Source organism: Schistocerca gregaria, unplaced genomic scaffold (assembly GCF_023897955.1).
Source record: "Schistocerca gregaria isolate iqSchGreg1 unplaced genomic scaffold, iqSchGreg1.2 ptg000251l, whole genome shotgun sequence".
NCBI lineage: Eukaryota > Metazoa > Arthropoda > Insecta > Orthoptera > Acrididae > Schistocerca > Schistocerca gregaria.
Genome location: NW_026061759.1, coordinates 713,691 through 726,318, shown reverse-complemented (window position 1 = coordinate 726,318; position 12,628 = coordinate 713,691).

Here is a 12,628-nt window from a genome sequence, read left to right as displayed (position 1 = left end):
GCATACCGCAGCACGCGACATAGCTTTGTAGACGATAAATGTAACCGTTTCAGAGAGAAGAGCGGCCAATGTGACGATCTGGCTTTAAGACGATTCGATAACAAATGGCAAAAACGGACGGATTTCTCAGGTTTTTACTACATATGAGCACCTTTCACATTCTCCCGTGCAACGCGGCTGCTAGTCCTCCTTTCATGGAAAATCTTATGGTCCTAGGTCATGTCATAGCCACCAAAGCCGGCTAAAAAGTGAATAATCGACAACTAATACTTGAATTGTACTACTTCTTACTGGCTATTACTTCAACTTAGAACCTTCTTCTGGGTTCTACTATGGTGCTTTTAGTGTTTTGGCATACCGTAGCACGCGACATAGCTTTGCAGACGATAAATGTAACCGTTTGAGAGAGAAAGAATGGCCAATGTGACGATCTGGCTTTAAGTCGATTCGATAACAAATGACGGAAACGGACGGATTTCTCAGGTTTTTACTGCATATGAACACTTTTTACATTCTACCGTGCAACGCGGCTGCTAGTCCTCCTTTCATGCAAAATCCTAAGGTCCTAGGTCATGTCCAATCCACCAAAGCCGGCTAAAAAGTGAATAATCGACAACTAAAACTTGAATTGTACTACTTCTTACTGGCTATTACTTCAACTTAGAAGCTTCTTCTGTGTTCTACTATGGTGCTTTTAGTGTTTCCGTATATCGCAGCACGCGACATAGCTTTGCAGACGATAAGTGTAACCGTTTCAGAGAGAAGAGCGGCCAATGTGACGATCTGGCTTTAAGTCGATTCGATAACAAATGACGAAAACGGACGGATTTCTCAGGTTTTGCTACATATGAACACTTTTCACATTCTCCCGTGCAACGCGGCTGCTAGTCCTCCTTTCATGCAAAATCTTAATGTCCTAGGTCATGTCCAAGCGACTAAAGCCGGCAAAAATGTGAATAATCGACAACTAAAACTTGAATTGTATTTCTTCTTACTGGCTATTACTTCAACTTAGAAGCTTCTTCTGTGTTCTACTATGGTGCTTTTAGTGTCTCCGCATACCGCAGCACGCGACATAGCTTTGCAGACGATAAATGAAACCGTCTCAGAGAGAAAAGCGGCCAATGTGACGATCTGGCTTTAAGTCGATTCGATAACAAATGACGAAAACGGACGGATTTCTCAGGTTTTTCCAACATATGAACACTTTTCACATTCTCCCGTGCAACGCGGCTGCTAGTCCTCCTTTCATGCAAAATCTTAAGGTTCTACGTCATGTCCAAGCCACCAAAGCCTGCTAAAAAGTGAATAATCGACAACTAAAACTTGAATTGTACTACTTCTTACTGGCTATTACTTCAACTTAGAAGCTTCTTCTGTGTTCTACTATGGTGCTTTTAGTGTCTCCGCATACCGCAGCACGCGACATAGCTTTGCAGACGATAAATGTAACCGTCTCAGAGAGAAAAGCGGCCAATGAGACGATCTGGCTTTAAGTCGATTCGATAGCAAATGACGAAAACGGACGGATTTCTCAGGTTTTTACTACATATGAACACTTTTCACATTCTCCCGTGCAACGCGGCTGCTAGTCTTCCTTTCATGCAGAATCTTAAGGTTCCACCGCATGTCCAAGCCACCAAAGCCGGCTAAAAAGCGAATAATCGACAACTAAAACTTGAATTGTACTACTTCTTACTGGCTATTACTTCAACTTAGAAGATTCTTCTGTGTTCTACTGTGGTGCTTTTAGTGTCTCCGCATACCGCAGCACGCGACATAGCTTTGCAGACAATAAATGTAACCGTCTCAGAGAGAAAAGCGACCAATGTGACGATCTGGCTGTAAGTCCATTCGATAACAAATGACGAAAATGGACGGATTTCTCAGGTTTTTACTACATATGAACACTTTTCACATTCTCCCATGCAACGCGGCTGTTAGACCTCCTTTCATGCAAAATCTTAAGGTCCTAGGTCATGTCCAAGCCACCAAAGCCGCCTAAAAAGTGAATAATCGATAACTAAAACTTGAATTGTACTACTTCTTACTGGCTATTACTTCAACTTAGAAGCTTCTTCTGTGTTCTACTATGGTGCTTTTAGTGTTTCCGCATACTGCAGCACGCGACATAGCTTTGCAGGCGATAAATGTAACCGTTTGAGAGAGAAGAATGGCCAATGTGTCGATCTGGCTTGAAGTCAATTCGATAACAAATGACGAAAATGGACGGATTTCTCAGGTTTTTACTACATATGAACACTTTTCAAATTCTCCCATGCTAATCGGCTGTTAGGCCTCCTTTCATGCAAAATCTTAAGGTCCTAGGTCATGTCCAAGCCACCAAAGCCGGCTAAAAAGTGAATAATCGACAACTAAAACTTGAATTGTACTACTTCTTACTGGCTATTACTTCAATATAGAAGATTCTTCTGTGTTCTACTGTGGTGCTTTTAGTGTCTCCGCATACCGCAGCACGCGACATAGCTTTGCAGACAATAAATGTAACCGTCTCAGAGAGAAAGCGGCCAATGTGACGATCTGGCTGTAAGTCCATTCGATAACAAATGACGAAAATGGACGGATTTCTCAGGTTTTTACTACATATGAACACTTTTCACATTCTCCCATGCAACGCGGCTGCTAGTCCTCCTGTCATGCAAAATCATAAGGTCCTAGGTCATGTCCAAGCCACCATAGCCGGCTAAAAAGTGAATAATCGACAACTAAAACTTGAATTGTACTACTTCTTACTGGCTATTACGTCAACTGAGAAGCTTCTTCTGTGTTCTACTATGGTGCTTTTATTGTTTCGGCATACCGCAGCACGTTACATAGCTTTGCAGACAATAAGTGTAACCGTTTCAAAGAGAAGAGCGGCCAATGTGACGATCTGGCTTTAAGTCGATTCGATAACAAATGACGAAAACGGACGGATTTCTCAGGTTTTTACTACATATGAACACTTTTCACATTCTCCCATGCAACGCGGCTGTTAGACCTCCTTTCATGCAAAATCTTAAGGTCCTAGGTCATGTCCAAGCCACCAAAGCCGCCTAAAAAGTGAATAATCGATAACTAAAACTTGAATTGTATTACTTCTTACTGGCTATTACTTCAACTTAGAAGCTTCTTCTGTGTTCTACTATGGTGCTTTTAGTGTTTCCGCATTCTGCAGCACGCGACATAGCTTTGCAGACGATAAATGTAACCGTTTCAGAGAGAAAAGCGGCCAATGTGACGATCTGGCTTTAAGTCGATTCGATAACAAATGGCGAAAACAGACGGATTTCTCACGTTTTTACTACATATGAACACTTTTCACATTCTCCCGTGCAACGCGCCTGCAAGTACTCCTTTCATGCAAAATCTTAAGGTCCTAGGTCATGTCCAAGCCACCAAAGCCGGCTCAAAAGTGAATAATCGACAACTAAAACATGAATTGTTCTACTTCTTACTGGCTATTACTTCAACTTAGAAGCTTCTTCTGTGTTCTACTATGGTGCTTTTAGTGTCTCCGCATACCGCAGCACGCGACATAGCTTTGCAGACGATAAATGTAACCGTCTCAGAGAGAAAAGGGGCCAATGAGACGATCTGGCTTTAAGTCGATTCGATAACAAATGAAGAAAACGGACAGATTTCTCAGGTTTTTACTACATATGAACACTTTTCACATTCTCCCGTGCAACGCGGCTGCTAGTCTTCCTTTCATGCAAAATCTTAAGGTTCCACCACATGTCCAAGCCACCAAAGCCGGCTAAAAAGTGAATAATCGACAACTAAAACTTGAATTGTACTACTTCTTACTGGCTATTACTTCAACTTAGAAGCTCCTTCTGTGTTCTACTATGGTGCTTTTAGTGTTTCGGCATATCGCAGCACGCGACATAGCTTTGCAGACGATAAATGTAACCGTTTGAGAGAGAAGAATGGCCAATGTGACGATCTGGCTTGAAGTCAATTCGATAACAAATGACGAAAATGGACGGATTTCTCAGGTTTTTACTACTTATGAACACTTTCCACATTCTCCCATGCAACGCGGCTGCTAGTCCTCCTTTCATGCAAAATCTTAAGGTCCTAGGTCATGTCCAAGAAACCAAAGCCGGCAAAAAAGTGAATAATCGACAACTAAAACTTGAATTGTACTACTTCTTACTGGCTATTACTTCAACATAGAAGCTTCTTCTGTGTTCTGCTATGGTGCTTTTAGTGTTTCCGCATACCGCAGCACGCGACATAGCTTTGTAGACGATAAATGTAACCGTTTCAGAGAGAAGAGCGGCCAATGTGACGATCTGGCTTTAAGACGATTCGATAACAAATGGCAAAAACGGACGGATTTCTCAGGTTTTTACTACATATGAGCACCTTTCACATTCTCCCGTGCAACGCGGCTGCTAGTCCTCCTTTCATGGAAAATCTTATGGTCCTAGGTCATGTCATAGCCACCAAAGCCGGCTAAAAAGTGAATAATCGACAACTAATACTTGAATTGTACTACTTCTTACTGGCTATTACTTCAACTTAGAACCTTCTTCTGGGTTCTACTATGGTGCTTTTAGTGTTTTGGCATACCGTAGCACGCGACATAGCTTTGCAGACGATAAATGTAACCGTTTGAGAGAGAAGAATGGCCAATGTGACGATCTGGCTTTAAGTCGATTCGATAACAAATGACGGAAACGGACGGATTTCTCAGGTTTTTACTGCATATGAACACTTTTTACATTCTACCGTGCAACGCGGCTGCTAGTCCTCCTTTCATGCAAAACCCTAAGGTCCTAGGTCATGTCCAATCCACCAAAGCCGGCTAAAAAGTGAATAATCGACAACTAAAACTTGAATTGTACTACTTCTTACTGGCTATTACTTCAACTTAGAAGCTTCTTCTGTGTTCTACTATGGTGCTTTTAGTGTTTCCGTATATCGCAGCACGCGACATAGCTTTGCAGACGATAAGTGTAACCGTTTCAGAGAGAAGAGCGGCCAATGTGACGATCTGGCTTTAAGTCGATTCGATAACAAATGACGAAAACGGACGGATTTCTCAGGTTTTGCTACATATGAACACTTTTCACATTCTCCCGTGCAACGCGGCTGCTAGTCCTCCTTTCATGCAAAATCTTAATGTCCTAGGTCATGTCCAAGCGACTAAAGCCGGCAAAAATGTGAATAATCGACAACTAAAACTTGAATTGTATTTCTTCTTACTGGCTATTACTTCAACTTAGAAGCTTCTTCTGTGTTCTACTATGGTGCTTTTAGTGTCTCCGCATACCGCAGCACGCGACATAGCTTTGCAGACGATAAATGAAACCGTCTCAGAGAGAAAAGCGGCCAATGTGACGATCTGGCTTTAAGTCGATTCGATAACAAATGACGAAAACGGACGGATTTCTCAGGTTTTTCCAACATATGAACACTTTTCACATTCTCCCATGCAACGCGGCTGCTAGTCCTCCTTTCATGCAAAATCTTAAGGTTCTACGTCATGTCCAAGCCACCAAAGCCTGCGAAAAAGTGAATAATCGACAACTAAAACTTGAATTGTACTACTTCTTACTGGCTATTACTTCAACTTAGAAGCTTCATCTGTGTTCTACTATGGTGCTTTTAGTGTCTCCGCATACCGCAGCACGCGACATAGCTTTGCAGACGATAAATGTAACCGTCTCAGAGAGAAAAGCGGCCAATGAGACGATCTGGCTTTAAGTCGATTCGATAGCAAATGACGAAAACGGACGGATTTCTCAGGTTTTTACTACATATGAACACTTTTCACATTCTCCCGTGCAACGCGGCTGCTAGTCTTCCTTTCATGCAGAATCTTAAGGTTCCACCGCATGTCCAAGCCACCAAAGCCGGCTAAAAAGCGAATAATCGACAACTAAAACTTGAATTGTACTACTTCTTACTGGCTATTACTTCAACTTAGAAGATTCTTCTGTGTTCTACTGTGGTGCTTTTAGTGTCTCCGCATACCGCAGCACGCGACATAGCTTTGCAGACAATAAATGTAACCGTCTCAGAGAGAAAAGCGACCAATGTGACGATCTGGCTGTAAGTCCATTCGATAACAAATGACGAAAATGGACGGATTTCTCAGGTTTTTACTACATATGAACACTTTTCACATTCTCCCATGCAACGCGGCTGTTAGACCTCCTTTCATGCAAAATCTTAAGGTCCTAGGTCATGTCCAAGCCACCAAAGCCGCCTAAAAAGTGAATAATCGATAACTAAAACTTGAATTGTACTACTTCTTACTGGCTATTACTTCAACTTAGAAGCTTCTTCTGTGTTCTACTATGGTGCTTTTAGTGTTTCCGCATACTGCAGCACGCGACATAGCTTTGCAGACGATAAATGTAACCGTTTCAGAGAGAAAAGCGGCCAATGTGACGATCTGGCTTTAAGTCGATTCGATAACAAATGGCAAAAACAGACGGATTTCTCACGTTTTTACTACATATGAACACTTTTCACATTCTCCCGTGCAACGCGCCTGCAAGTACTCCTTTCATGCAAAATCTTAAGGTCCTATGTCATGTCCAAGCCACCAAAGCCGCCTAAAAAGTGAATAATCGATAACTAAAACTTGAATTGTACTACTTCTTACTGGCTATTACTTCAACTTAGAAGCTTCTTCTGTGTTCTACTATGGTGCTTTTAGTGTTTCCGCATACTGCAGCACGAGACTTAGCTTTGCAGACGATAAATGTAACCGTTTCAGAGAGAAAAGCGGCCAATGTGACGATCTGGCTTTAAGTCGATTCGATAACAAATGGCGAAAACAGACGGATTTCTCACGTTTTTACTACATATGAACACTTTTCACATTCTCCCATGCAACGCGCCTGCAAGTACTCCTTTCATGCAAAATCTTAAGGTTCCACCGCATGTCCAAGCCACCAAAGCCGGCTAAAAAGTGAATAATCGACAACTAAAACTTGAATTGTACTACTTCTTACTGGCTATTACTTCAACTTAGAAGCTCCTTCTGTGTTCTACTATGGTGCTTTTAGTGTTTCGGCATATCCCAGCACGCGACATAGCTTTGCAGACGATAAATGTAACCGTTTGAGAGAGAAGAATGGCCAATGTGACGATCTGGCTTGAAGTCAATTCGATAACAAATGACGAAAATGGACGGATTTCTCAGGTTTTTACTACATATGAACACTTTTCACATTCTCCCGTGCAACGCGGCTGCTAGTCTTCCTTTCATGCAAAATCTTAAGGTTCCACCGCATGTCCAAGCCACCAAAGCCGGCTAAAAAGTGAATAATCGACAACTAAAACTTGAATTGTACTACTTCTTACTGGCTATTACTTCAACTTAGAAGCTCCTTCTGTGTTCTACTATGGTGCTTTTAGTGTTTCGGCATATCGCAGCACGCGACATAGCTTTGCAGACGATAAATGTAACCGTCTCAGAGAGAAAAGCGACCAATGTGACGATCTGGCTTTAAGTCCATTCGATAACAAATGACGAAAATGGACGGATTTCTCAGGTTTTTACTACATATGAACACTTTTCACATTCTCCCATGCAACGCGGCTGCTAGTCCTCCTTTCATGCAAAATCATAAGGTCCAAGGTCGTGTCCAAGCCACCATAGCCGGCTAAAAAGTGAATAATTGACAACTAAAACTTGAATTGTACTACTTCTTACTGGCTATTACGTCAACTTAGAAGCTTCTTCTTTGTTCTACTATGGTGCTTTTATTGTTTCGGCATACCGCAGCACGTTACATAGCTTTGCAGACGATAAGTGTAACCGTTTCAGAGAGAAGAGCGGCCAATGTGACGATCTGGCTTTAAGTCGATTCGATAACAAATGACGAAAACGGACGGATTTCTCAGGTTTTCACTACATATGAACACTTTTCACATTCTCCCATGCAACGCGGCTGTTAGACCTCCTTTCATGCAAAATCTTAAGGTCCTATGTCATGTCCAAGCCACCAAAGCCGCCTAAAAAGTGAATAATCGATAACTAAAACTTGAATTGTACTACTTCTTACTGGCTATTACTTCAACTTAGAAGCTTCTTCTGTGTTCTACTATGGTGCTTTTGGTGTTTCCGCATACTGCAGCACGAGACTTAGCTTTGCAGACGATAAATGTAACCGTTTCAGAGAGAAAAGCGGCCAATGTGACGATCTGGCTTTAAGTCGATTCGATAACAAATGGCGAAAACAGACGGATTTCTCACGTTTTTACTACATATGAACACTTTTCACATTCTCCCATGCAACGCGCCTGCAAGTACTCCTTTCATGCAAAATCTTAAGGTTCCACCGCATGTCCAAGCCACCAAAGCCTGCTAAAAAGTGAATAATCGACAACTAAAACTTGAATTGTACTACTTCTTACTGGCTATTACTTCAACTTAGAAGCTCCTTCTGTGTTCTACTATGGTGCTTTTAGTGTTTCGGCATATCGCAGCACGCGACATACCTTTAAAGACGATAAATGTAACCGTTTGAGAGAGAAGAATGGCCAATGTGACGATCTGGCTTGAAGTCAATTCGATAACAAATGACGAAAATGGACGGATTTCTCAGGTTTTTACTACATATGAACACTTTTCACATTCTCCCGTGCAACGCGGCTGCTAGTCTTCCTTTCATGCAAAATCTTAAGGTTCCACCGCATGTCCAAGCCACCAAAGCCGGCTAAAAAGTGAATAATCGACAACTAAAACTTGAATTGTACTACTTCTTACTGGCTATTACTTCAACTTAGAAGCTCCTTCTGTGTTCTACTATGGTGCTTTTAGTGTTTCGGCATATCGCAGCACGCGACATAGCTTTGCAGACGATAAATGTAACCGTTTGAGAGAGAAGAATGGCCAATGTGACGATCTGGCTTGAAGTCAATTCGATAACAAATGACGAAAATGGACGGATTTCTCAGGTTTTTACTACTTATGAACACTTTTCACATTCTCCCATGCAACGCGGCTGCTAGTCCTCCTTTCATGCAAAATCTTAATGTCCTAGGTCATGTCCAAGGAACCAAAGCCGGCAAAAAAGTGAATAATCGACAACTAAAACTTGAATTGTACTACTTCTTACTGGCTATTACTTCAACATAGAAGCTTCTTCTGTGTTCTACTATGGTGCTTTTAGTGTTTCCGCATACCGCAGCACGCGACATAGCTTTGTAGACGATAAATGTAACCGTTTCAGAGAGAAGAGCGGCCAATGTGACGATCTGGCTTTAAGAAGATTCGATAACAAATGGCAAAAACGGACGGATTTCTCAGGTTTTTACTACATATGAGCACCTTTCACATTCTCCCGTGCAACGCGGCTGCTAGTCCTCCTTTCATGGAAAATCTTAAGGTACTAGGTCATGTCCAAGCCACCAAAGCCGGCTAAAAAGTGAATAATCGACAACTAAAACTTGAATTGTACTACTTCTTACTGGCTATTACTTCAACTTAGAAGTTTCTTCTGTGTTCTACTATGGAGCTTTTAGTGTCTCCGCATACCGCAGCACGCGACATAGCTTTGCAGACGATAAGTGTAACCGTTTCAGAGAGAAAAGAGACCAATGTGACGATCAGGCTTTAAGTCGATTCGATAACAAATGACGAAAACGGACGGATTTCTCAGGTTTTTACTACATATGAACACTTTTCACATTCTCCCGTGCAACGCGGCTGCTAGTCCTCCTTTCATGCAAAATCTTATGGTCCTAGGTCATGTCATTGCCACCAAAGCCGGCTAAAAAGTGAATAATCGACAACTAAAACTTGAATTGTACTACTTCTTACTGGCTATTACTTCAACTTAGAAGCTTCTTCTGTGTTCTACTATGGTGCTTTTAGTGTTTCCGTATATCGCAGCACGCGACATAGCTTTGCAGACGATAAGTGTAACCGTTTCAGAGAGAAGAGCGGCCAATGTGACGATCTGGCTTTAAGTAGATTCGATAACAAATGACGAAAACGGACGGATTTCTCAGGTTTTACTACATATGAACACTTTTCACATTCTCCCGTGCAACGCGGCTGCTAGTCCTCCTCTCATGCAAAATCTTAATGTCCTAGGTCATGTCCAAGCGACTAAAGCCGGCAAAAATGTGAATAATCGACAACTAAAACTTGAATTGTATTTCTTCTTACTGGCTATTACTTCAACTTAGAAGCTTCTTCTGTGTTCTACTATGGTGCTTTTAGTGTCTCCGCATACCGCAGCACGCGACATAGCTTTGCAGACGATAAATGAAACCGTCTCAGAGAGAAAAGCGGCCAATGTGACGATCTGGCTTTAAGTCGATTCGATAACAAATGACGAAAACGGACGGATTTCTCAGGTTTTTACTACATATGAACACTTTTCACATTCTCCCGTGCAACGCGGCTGCTAGTCCTCCTTTCATGCAAAATCTTAAGGTCCTAGGTCATGTCCAAGCCACCAAAGCCGGCTAAAAAGTGAATAATCGACAACTAAAACTTGAATTGTACTACTTCTTACTGGCTATTACTTCAACTTAGAAGCTTTTTCTGTGTTCTACTATGGTGCTTTTAGTGTCTCCGCATACCGCAGCACGCGACATAGCTTTGCAGACGATAAATGTAACCGTCTCAGAGAGAAAAGGGGCCAATGAGACGATCTGGCTTTAAGTCGATTCGATAACAAATGACGAAAACGGACGGATTTCTCAGGTTTTTACTACATATGAACACTTTTCACATTCTCCCGTGCAACGCGGCTGCTAGTCTTCCTTTCATGCAAAATCTTAAGGTTCCACCGCATGTCCAAGCCACCAAAGCCGGCTAAAAAGTGAATAATCGACAACTAAAACTTGAATTGTACTACTTCTTACTGGCTATTACTTCAACATAGAAGCTCCTTCTGTGTTCTACTATGGTGCTTTTAGTGTTTCGGCATATCGCAGCACGCGACATAGCTTTGCAGACGATAAATGTAACCGTTTAAGAGAGAAGAATGGCCAATGTGACGATCTGGCTTGAAGTCAATTCGATAACAAATGACGAAAATGGACGGATTTCTCAGGTTTTTACTACATATGAACACTTTTCAAATTCTCCCATGCAACTCGGCTGTTAGACCTCCTTTCATGCAAAATCTTGAGGTCCTAGGTCATGTCCAAGCCACCAAAGCCGGCTAAAAAGTGAATAATCGACAACTAAAACTTGAATTGTACTACTTCTTACTGGCTATTACTTCAACTTAGAAGCTTCTTCTGTGTTCTACTATGGTGCTTTTAGTGTCTCCGCACACCGCAGCACGCGACATAGCTTTGCAAACGATAAATGTAACCGTCTCAGAGAGAAAAGCGGCCAATGAGACGATCTGGCTTTACGTCGATTCGATAGCAAATGACGAAAACGGACGTATTTCTCAGGTTTTTACTACATATGAACACTTTTCACAATTCTCCCATGCAACGCGGCTGCTCGTCTTCCTTTCATGCAAAGTCTTAAGGTTCCACCGCATGTCCAAGCCACCAAAGCCGGCTAAAAAGCGAATAATCGACAACTAAAACTTGAATTGTACTGCTTCTTACTGGCTATTACTTCAACTTAGAAGCTCCTTCTGTGTTCTACTATGTTGCTTTTAGTGTTTCGGCATATCGCAGCACGCGACATAGCTTTGCAGACGATAAATGTAACCGTTTGAGAGAGAAGAATGGCCAATGTGTCGATCTGGCTTGAAGTCAATTCGATAACAAATGACGAAAATGGACGGATTTCTCAGGTTTTTACTACATATGAACACTTTTCAAATTCTCCCATGCAACTCGGCTGTTAGACCTCCTTTCATGCAAAATCTTGAGGTCCTAGGTCATGTCCAAGCCACCAAAGCCGGCTAAAAAGTGAATAATCGACAACTAAAACTTGAATTGTACTACTTCTTACTGGCTATTACTTCAACTTAGAAGATTCTTCTGTGTTCTACTGTGGTGCTTTTAGTGTCTCCGCATACCGCAGCACGCGACATAGCTTTGCAGACAATAAATGTAACCGTCTCATTGAGGAAAGCAGCCAATGTGACGATCTGGCTTTAAGTCGATTCGATAACAAGTGACGAAAACGGACGGATTTCTCACGTTTTTACTACATATGAACACTTTTCACATTCCCCCTTGCAACGCGGCTGCCAGTCCTCCTTTCATGCAAAATTTTAACGTCCTAGGTGATGTCCAAGCCACCAAAGCCGTCTAAAAAGTGAATAATCGACAACTAAAACTTTAATCGTACTACTTCTTGCTGGCTATTGCTTCAACTTACAAGCTTCTTCTGTGTTCTACTATGGTTCTTTTAGTGTCTCCGCATCCCGCAGCACGCGACATAGCTTTGCAGACGATAAATGTAACCGTCTCAGAGAGAAAAGCGGCCAATGTGACGATCTGGCTTTAAGTCGATTCGATAACAAAAGACGAAAACGGACGGATTTCTCAGGTTTTTACTACATATGAACACTTTTCACATTCTCCCATGCAACGCGGCTGCTAGTCCTCCTTTCATGCAAAATGTTAAGGTCCTAGGTCATGTCCAAGCCACCAAAGCCGGCTAAAAAGTGAATAATCGACAACTAAAACTTGAATAGTACTACTTCTTACTGGCTATTACTTCAACTTA